Source organism: Panicum hallii, chromosome 6 (assembly GCF_002211085.1).
Source record: "Panicum hallii strain FIL2 chromosome 6, PHallii_v3.1, whole genome shotgun sequence".
Classification (NCBI taxonomy): Eukaryota; Viridiplantae; Streptophyta; class Magnoliopsida; order Poales; family Poaceae; genus Panicum; species Panicum hallii.
In genome coordinates, this window is record NC_038047.1 from 28,238,781 (window position 1) to 28,247,882 (window position 9,102).

General features: G+C 49.8%; 1 long non-coding RNA gene across 1 annotated transcript; it reads left to right on the forward strand.

Annotated features, from left to right (window-relative positions):
* Positions 1-7,442: 7,442 nt before the first annotated feature.
* Positions 7,443-8,254, forward strand: LOC112897658. Its single transcript, XR_003229695.1, has 3 exons — positions 7,443-7,657; positions 7,770-7,825; positions 7,966-8,254. It is a non-coding gene; the product is annotated as an uncharacterized LOC112897658 (long non-coding RNA).
* The last annotated feature ends 848 nt before the right edge of the window (positions 8,255-9,102 follow it).

Consider the following 9,102-nt stretch of genomic DNA (forward strand, 5'->3'; position numbering starts at 1 on the left):
ATCACCGTACAACTCTTCGCGGTAATGGGCAGTGAAGAGCCACTATCGCGAGGATTACAACTAAAACCCACACTACTACGCTAGCTACGAAGAGGGAATCATCAGAGTCTTGCGCCATGCGGAGTTCCAACGGTGACCTCACCCACAGGCAAGACTGGGTGCAGGACGGAACCCTACTCGACGTCTTCGGGGATGTAGTCTGGATCTTCCACTGTAAAAGTAAGAATGGGGTGAGTACGAACGTACTCAGCAAGTCCAATCACACCCGCGGAGGGGGTTATAACAGAATTAAATGCACAGGATAATCCAAGGATAAGGTTATGGTTCATTCGCGGAAAAATTTGGTTTTATGCAAAAGTTCATTTAAAACATTTTCAAAACAAGTTTTCAAGTGCCAAGGAGTACGTGCTGTTGGTCCAGACAGGATCCAAGTTTTAAACCGCTACCGGACTCCCCGTCCGCCGTAGCTCACACGACTCAACTGCCGGATACTTTCCAAACAACTCACACCAGCCCAACCGTTCCAGAGAGAAACACTAGTTATGTGACCACACTATAACTTGCCCAATACCGTGGGCACGGCTATTCGAATAGATTTTCAACTCTGCAGAGGTGTGCAACTTTACCCACAGGTGAGGTACCACAGCACGAACACCTTAGTGCCGGTGTAGATCCCATCAAAGCCCTTACCCACCTTAGCTAGACCTGGCTAGCCACCACGGGATCTATCAAGGGGTCATTTGACCTATCACCGAGGTTTAACCGGGGCATAAGTCACACAGAGCTTATCCTGTCTCCTTGATCACCCGTTGCTCCCAGCTCTCCTGATGGCTATCAGACTAACTAGTGGGGTTAGGCTAAGCCGTTGCCCATACAACGGCCAAGTGGTTTGCACGACAGGAAGCTAGGTGAGACGACACATCAACTCGGTCCTTAGAGGTGACAAGATGGATATCTCCCTTCCTCGCTCAACCACACAGGTACGAGCACACCAATCGGCAATTCACACAGAAATGCCATCCATCCCGTCTGACTCATCTTTCAAAACCACATTTTATCCCTTCCCACACACACACATTCTTTATAAAACCAGATGGTCAAGGTATGGTCATCACAAACAAGGGTGGCTATCCTACCATGTTTTCAGTAAGCAAAACCATGCAATTTATAAAACAGGCCACTGGGTTGTGTTTATAAAAACTAGGATAGAAACATGCATCAAAGGGTGGAGTTGAACTTGCCATCGTCAAGTCCTTGCGGGAGGTCCTGATCGAAGCACTGTCCCTCAGGTTCGGAGTCGCAGAACAGGTCCTCGGTCGCTTGATCACGCTCGGGAACTTCTTCGTTCACTCCGTGTCCTACGACGCAAACAAACAGGCATACAATCAAGCGAAAGGACTAAAAGCTTTTATCGTTGAGCTTAAATCGGAAATAATTCAGTTACGGAGGTAGGGGTAATATTTTCGGGTGGTTTCTTAATGGCATGGTTAAAACTATACTAGAAAGGGCGTGGTAAAGTTTCGGGTTGATCGGAGATCGATTCGCACATAAAATGACGAGGCGAAGGGGGTTTCAGGGGCTAAACAAGGGCCTAGGGGCTTATTTGTGATTATCCGAAAAGAGTAGGGACCTAATTGCGAATCCTAGAAATATTAGAGGTGCAGCAAAAGTGCGAGGGATCTACTTGGAAATAAGCTTATATAGTGGAGGGGTCTAGTTCTGGAAATAGCAAAGGGAGGGGGCTCATCTTGCAAAGTTGTAAGGGAGTGGAGGGGTTCTTAAACAAATAGAGGGGAAGGGAGGGGCCTAAGGGCAAAATTACCCCTTTCTTCCTCCTCTTGCCAGTAGGAAACAGAGGAGGGGAGGGGGAGGTCCGGCGCCGGCCAAATCCCGACGGCCGGGGCCCGGGGCGGCTCGGGGTTGAGGGGGAAAAGGGAGAGGGGAAGGAGGGGAGTCGATTCCCCCACTCACCACGGGCTGGGGTGGAGCAGGGAGGTGTGCCCACGGCGGGCGGCGGGCGGCGGCAGAGCCAGAGGCGGCAGCGGCGCTGCGAGCTGGGGGAGGAGGGCGCGCGGTGGCCAGGGCGATGGTGGTCGTCGGGGCTACGCGGGGACCCTATTTATAGACCGGGGAAGGCAGTGGAGGGGTGGTCGCGACGGTGGCCGGTGCGGGGCGCCATTAATGACGCCTCGGCCGCTTGTTGTCGTCGCGACGCGGCGTGCGGCGAGGGCGTCGAGGCGTTGTCGGGCACGTGGGGAAGGAGCTGTGCGAGCACAGGGCGGGCGCGCGCGGGGTGCGGCAGGGGACAGCGGCGGGCGGCGCGGCCGACGACGGGCGGCGCGGCCGCGTTCAGGGGCGAGTACGCGTGTGCACGCACGGCGCGGTGAAGCGCGGGCCAGGGGCACGGCGCGTCGCGCGGTCACACGTTGCGCGTGCCTGGGGGCGTGCGCGCGGGGGAGGGGCGGCGTGGCTCGGGGAGCCAGGGGCCGGGCGGCGTTCAGGAGCAGGGAAAGGGGGAAGAGAAGGGAGGAGAAGGGAGGAGGGAAAAGAAAGAAAGAAGGAAAAAGGAAAAAGGAAAAAGGGAAGAAAGGAAAGGAAAGAAAGAAGGAGAGAGATTGGGAAAAAAAAGAAATGGGAGAGAGAAAAAGAGAAAAGAGGAGAGAGAGAGAGAGAGAGAGGCACGTCGGCGCCGATCGCGGCGGCGACCGCGGCCAGTCGGCCACGCGCGCGCGTCGTTCGCGCGCTGCGCGAGGAGAAAAGAATCGCGCCGGCGTTAATTGCGGAAAGCGGTCGCGCGCGGTCCTCGGACCGCCGAGCGGTGCGGAATTGGACAGTGGTCAAGCGCAGTGTCGGTCTGAAGGGGTTAGGGCTAGGGTTTTGATGAACGAAGTACTTTAGCGTGCGATTTAATTTGGCGAGTTTTTCAGGGTGTCACACAAACCACCACACAGGACGTAGGGTATTACGCACCTCGCGGCCTGAACCTATCTAAGTTTTGTGTTCCTTACACATTCGAGTTCCTGATCTCGGCGTCTCCTCACCTAAAACTTACCACCTTAGGCATATCCCTCAGTGGGCAGCCGGTAAAACACTGATAGAGTGCACCAGCCAGGAGCCGGCTGCGGGTGCAAGAGTGCACCATGGGATGGCTTGAGCGCCACGAGCAGGGGCGGGCATGGGGAGAGCCCTGAAGGTGGGTCGCAGGTGCGCAACTGGGAGGCTGCTCGCGTGCAGGCAGGGCTGGAGGTCCCGAAGGGTTTCTGGTTGTGACATTTTAGGTACTTAGGAGCTAGGCACACTAATTTCTAGTATGAAGTTGTGCTTGTTAGTGTGAAGTTTGTGTTTGCTTTGATGAATGCCTTTAAAAACTTAAATACATGTTAAAGGGTATTTCTATAATATTGGAAAAATTAGGGTTCTTTTTGTAAATTGTGTGTAAATGGGAGATAATTTCAAAAATTTATGAAGGGTTGATTTGCAAACATAAGTTTTATTACTCTTCAACCACTATAAGAAGTGTAAATACTCCACGGCTTCATTGAAGAGGTAAAATTTATTTTGGATTTATTTGAAATTGAATGATTTGTTGGCTTTTAAAAATAATTTCAAAACCCTAACTCTTTTGAAGTTGGACCCTAAAGCAAAGTGGTAGATCTTTTTAAGTTCTACACTTTTGATTTTGGGAATAATTTAATTAGAGTTATAGTTTGAAAGAAAATTTTACTTTACAATGAACTCCTTGAACTTTTGCAAAATTTAAGAACAGGTCCTCTTCTACTTCCTCCTACTTCCCCCTCTCTGTTTCTCTGCAGCACCGCCCGCCGCCCATCGCCGGCGTTTCCCCCGGCCACCAGCTGCCCCCTTGCCGCTCTTCCTGCGCCACCTGGCCCCCAGCTCGCCCGCCCGCCGCTCGCCCAACCCCACTGGCTCCTCCTCGCGCGGACACATCGCACCGCTGCTCACCCGAGCCGCCACGCGCGTCGTCGTCCGCCAGCAGCTGCTTGCCACCCGCCCGCGCGCCTCTTTTTGGCTTTCGAATGCGCCCAGTAAACTTCTTCCTTCTATTCCCTCGCGCGCACCCGCATTCCTATTATTTTTTCTTCTCCGCTCGACTACTTCGCCGGAGCTCCTCTATCCACCGCCGTCAGCCGCCTCCGCCACTCCTCCTCTCCAATTTCATGGTCCACCAGCACCGCCGCATCTCACTGCCCTTTCCTGACCCGCTCTTCTTCCTCCTCCCGCGCGCGCAGCCCAGAACGCCGCACCGGCGATTTCACTCCCCGCCGCCGTCCTGTTTCTAGTCGAACCAAAGTTTCACCTCTTCTCCTCCCTCACTAAGAGCACCATCACCACCACATCTCCACACCGAAGCTCCCTGACCAATACCCTTCGCCTTCCTGCACTCCGGTCGCCGGAACACCGCCGCCGCCCTTGGAACCTCGCCGCGCTGGCTCTGTCCTTAGTCGAACCGCCGCCTCCGAGCTTCCCTTCTATGATTCCAACCACCCCCAAGTCCGCCGTGAGCTCCTAAACCTTTTTCCCCACTTTTCCCTCGCCGCTGGTGAGCCTCCTCACCGGATTTTGATCACCGCCGCTTGGCTTCTTCTGTTCAAGTCGATTAGGGACCTAGTTGCAAGCCTTTGTTTCTTTCTAGGGTCTTTTCTGTAAAATACTAGGAATCAATCGGCTACACATCTGTAAGTTACACGCCCGTCAGCTACACACCCATCGGCCACACGCCCATCGACTACACGGCGATTGGCTACACCTCTATCGGCTAATTTTGCCAAAGAAAAATCAGGCCGATGCGTGCACAAGTAGTTACCTAGGTTAACACCTCAAGCAAGTATCAGCTAGGCACAGCCGATATAGAACACATCAATCGGCTAGACACAGCCGATGCAAAATGCACAAATCGAACTTTTCCAATGCACACGCGATCGACTAGTTACGCCGATGCTCACACAGATCGGCTAAGGCGAGCCGATGCACACCCCAATTGGCTAGACAAGCTATCTGAAAAATATGCTGTGAAGTAGATTCGATCAACTCTGTAGTAACCTTCACCAAATAGCCGTTTTGAACAAAGTTTCTACACCAGAAACTCTACTTAAGTTTATTTTCAAATCTTTTTATTGTTTGTACAAATTAGTGAAGTCTTGAGGTGATGTATTGAATGTATTCTTGTTGGATTGCAACTTTATCGTGAAAACCAAATAACCATTTGCTTCAAATCATTGCATATCATGTAGATTTGATGATACTCGCCGACGGTACCTACGAGCTAATCCCGGAACCCGACGAGGGTATTTCTGAAGCTCAAGTGAACGTCGCCGAGGATCTTTTCAAAGCCCCAAACCAAGGTTCGGAAGATACTGACATCACTGACCCCAGCCTCACCAGTGAAGGCAAGCACCGGTGCATAACCTAGTATTTTAAATTATGCACTTATATTGTTATATATCTATATTGTGCATTATGTTCTAGGAGTTGTTATGAAGCTCTAGTTGCATGAAATCTAGGAACCTATGTAATATTTCTAAGTCCTTATCGAGTAAATGCTCTCTCCTAATAGGACCGGCAGAAGTCGAGTGATTTCCTGTCACTCGCGCGATATAAGAGTTGATTGTTTACTCTTCTGCAATCACTATAAGGATCACGGACGGGTTATGTGCAGTATCATGGCTTGGAATGGTACCCCGTCTATGTTGATCAATTTGATAAGGCCACTGTGTGTGGTAGTGGTGGTCAAGCGTTTGAAAGTACTAGCTACATACCGTAAATATGGTACGCGGTAAGCCTAGTACCTGATTGGCCCGGCAAGTGGACATATCCCCCACCACTCGAATTTTAGTTTATATTCACACGCACCAACGTGTGGGAGTACGATCTGCACAGCAGACAGGAGTACGGTCATACAGTCGCGCTGTAGACGTACGTCCTGCACATTGGATGTGCGTATGGTGCTGCAGTCACTTATGGTGGTGCTGATCCACGATCCGGAATATGAGGGGAATGGTTGCTCGGAAAGGAAAGTTTCCGAGCATGTGAATTAGAATCCCTTGCAACGTTATGAAATTCGATTCAGGAATCGTTCATTTCTCGTGGTGATTGAGACTGCTTGATACTTCTGCCACATAGAGTAATAAGAGCAACAGTTGATGGAACAATATTGATGTATGCTTAAATACCTACCTTGCTTGTCTAGTATAGATGCTCACTTAGAATGGTTAATTGAACTAGAATCTGAAAGCTAAAATATGGAAATAAGGACATACTCTTTGTTATTTTTCAGCAAAAGAAACGTAGAGCCTTTCAACCTCTCATGGTCTAGTTATGGGCTAAGTATACCCAATTGACGAGTAAGCCTTGCTGAGTATTAGTATACTCAGTCTTGCTAGTAATATGGTTTTCAGGTATGTCATTCGAGGACTCAGTTGCTAGTTTCCCTTGGCCCTGCACTTTACCGCCTGGTGGCTGGTCCGTGGAATGAGATCTGTCCCCGGCTGGCAATGACCCTTCAGAATGACGCCATGCTTTGGGCTAAGTATGGTGTCTGCTTTTGCGACGTGTAGTCATGCTGTTGTTTTCTTTCCGCTGCCATCTCTGGACTCGCCTTCGTGCGAGGTACGCTTGATCGATCCGGAATTCGGTGGTTTCATCGGAACGTTACCCGACAGACCATTAGGTTGTTCCGTTTGAAGTGCGTTGAGATCATGTCGCCTGTATAGTGATGGCCTGCACATTTGAGCTGGAATAATTCAAGCGGTTCTGCCACAGTGGTGCTGTGCGAACGTGCCTGGCAGGAATCATGGCGGCTCAGATGCAAAAGAAAAGTTCTGATCTAAATGTGGTTACGTAACGAGCTTTTGCATGACTTTAGGTAATGAGACACTAATCTCACTTTGCTGCTCATTTCGCTTGTTTCTGATGAGAAACTAAGACTCATATGACCTGACCTGTGTGATGAAACTCTTAATGTGTGACAAATTGATATTGAGCTATTGTACGTGAGATATTTATATCATTTGTCTGAATCATTATTTATGTCAATCATTTGTAATCCAGTAAATCATTATTTTTGATAATTATTTTTAATTCAGTAAGCCATATTGCCATTTGTGTTAGTGTGAATGTCAAAATTTTTAAGTAAATATGAGATAGCAATGGCAGGCAAGGGAACCAGCTAAAACTTACTTCGTTGTCATGGGAGGGGTAAAAGAGTCCTTTTCATGGTAAGTTAACTGTACTATAATAGTTTACTAATATCAACGGTATTGAGAGGAGTGTAAATTTCAAACAATGGCACACAAGGAAAGTCAAAAATGTAAATTTCAAACAATAGGAAAGTCAAAAATTTCATTGGCACACAAGCTCTTCATCCTACGATACGGGCTCCCCGTGCGCACCCACATGCAGCTGACCGGCGGTCCCACATTTTGAAAGGGGGGAGAGGGGCGGAGAAAATTATTCCAAACATCGGGGTCGCACGCCTCACCCCTGTTCATCTCGTTTCCCCTCCCTCTCTGTAGGGTTAGTCTCTCTGTCGTCTATTTGTGCTCACATCGACCGGCGATTTGCATCCAACCTCTCCCATCCCCCACACATAGGCACCCTCTGCTGGATTCGGTGGCCATCTACGGCATCCCCCGACGAGGTGAGCGATTTTTCCCCGCTGCCGCGCGCAAAAATGCCCCCTCCTTATGTTTTTTTCGTCGATTCTTTTGATGCGCTCTGATTTTTATGGATTTTATCGGCGCGCTCATCAGCTAGGGATTCCGTAGCGGCATCCATGCACGGGGTGTGGAAGCGCAGATCAAGAAAGGTGTGTTTCTCTTCCCTCTCCCCTGTTTCCGCGTACATCCAATCCTTGCGTGTGCCCTGTTTTCTAGTCGAGATTTTGATTTTGGGGGCCGTTTGTTTTGGAGATGTTCACGGGTGCCCATCCCCGGATGATTTTTGCAGATATTAACAGAGAAGGGGGTCTGGAATCAGTTAGGTTACGTTACCGGGCCGTATTTGTAGGTGAGCTACCCATCACTTTTGAGAAATTTTACAATGGTTGAAAAAAAAGGACTGTCCATCCAGAAGAATCTAGTGGTTGAGAAATAGAAAGTACCTAAAGAAAAGTACTGTAAAGTACAAAAAGGTGGGCCTAGTACTTAAAAAAGTGGGACTGTAACTCATATTAATTTATTTTTTATTTTGATAAAGGGTATATTTGTAAACTCTCCAATACATACTTGTGATCACATTTGGGCGTGTCCGATCGTGTGGTGTGAGAGAACCGTTGCAAACCCAATTGAATTATGGGACATGCATGCATCCCACGCATGTTGAGTGTGAGCTGCAAATTGTGTGTACGCATAACGTAACTACGTGTTGCAGCTGCAATTGCCTCCTGCTAGCTTCTGTCATGAATGTTGTCCGTGGTGCGTTCCCGGCTTGCACCGCAACCGCTGTGCTCTCAACTTGTAGCCACCACATGCCAAATGCCACCGCTCACCGGAGGAGCTCAAACTTTCGGTGGCTATTTGGATCTTCCAAAAAATAAAATCAGTTTTAGTCAAACAAGGTATCCATAAATCAAATTTTCACAACATATGCAAATAAAATTTTAGAGAAGCAGGCAACAAAGCTCACCGGTTATCAAAGCCGCCGCCGACCACCACCGCCCTGCAACCCCACCGCCACCGCTGCCGGAATTTCCTGCCGCCCCCAGCTCCCTTTCTAAATCCGGGGAACATCACATCCCCCGGAAGGACCCCCCCGCCCCCCCCCTCCGGCGGCCATCACCTCTTGAAAAAAGGAAAAATGCTGGAAATCTTGCCATCCCGCACGCGCCGTCGTTCGTTCTCTATCCGCTGGGAGGCACGCGGATGCGGCGACAGGCAAAATCAAACTCGTATCCGTCTGCAGCCATGCCCGAGCTCAACTGCATCTTGTTCGTCCCCAATCCACAGTCCCGATCCCGATTCAGTTCTTCCACAAACCTCTGAGATTCTTGATTCCGTTAGCCTGGTTCCTGTAATCTCGGGAGATGGATTCGGTAGTTGCTCATGGATTAAGGTTCTGCCGCTACCTGGAGGCCGGCGCCTGCAC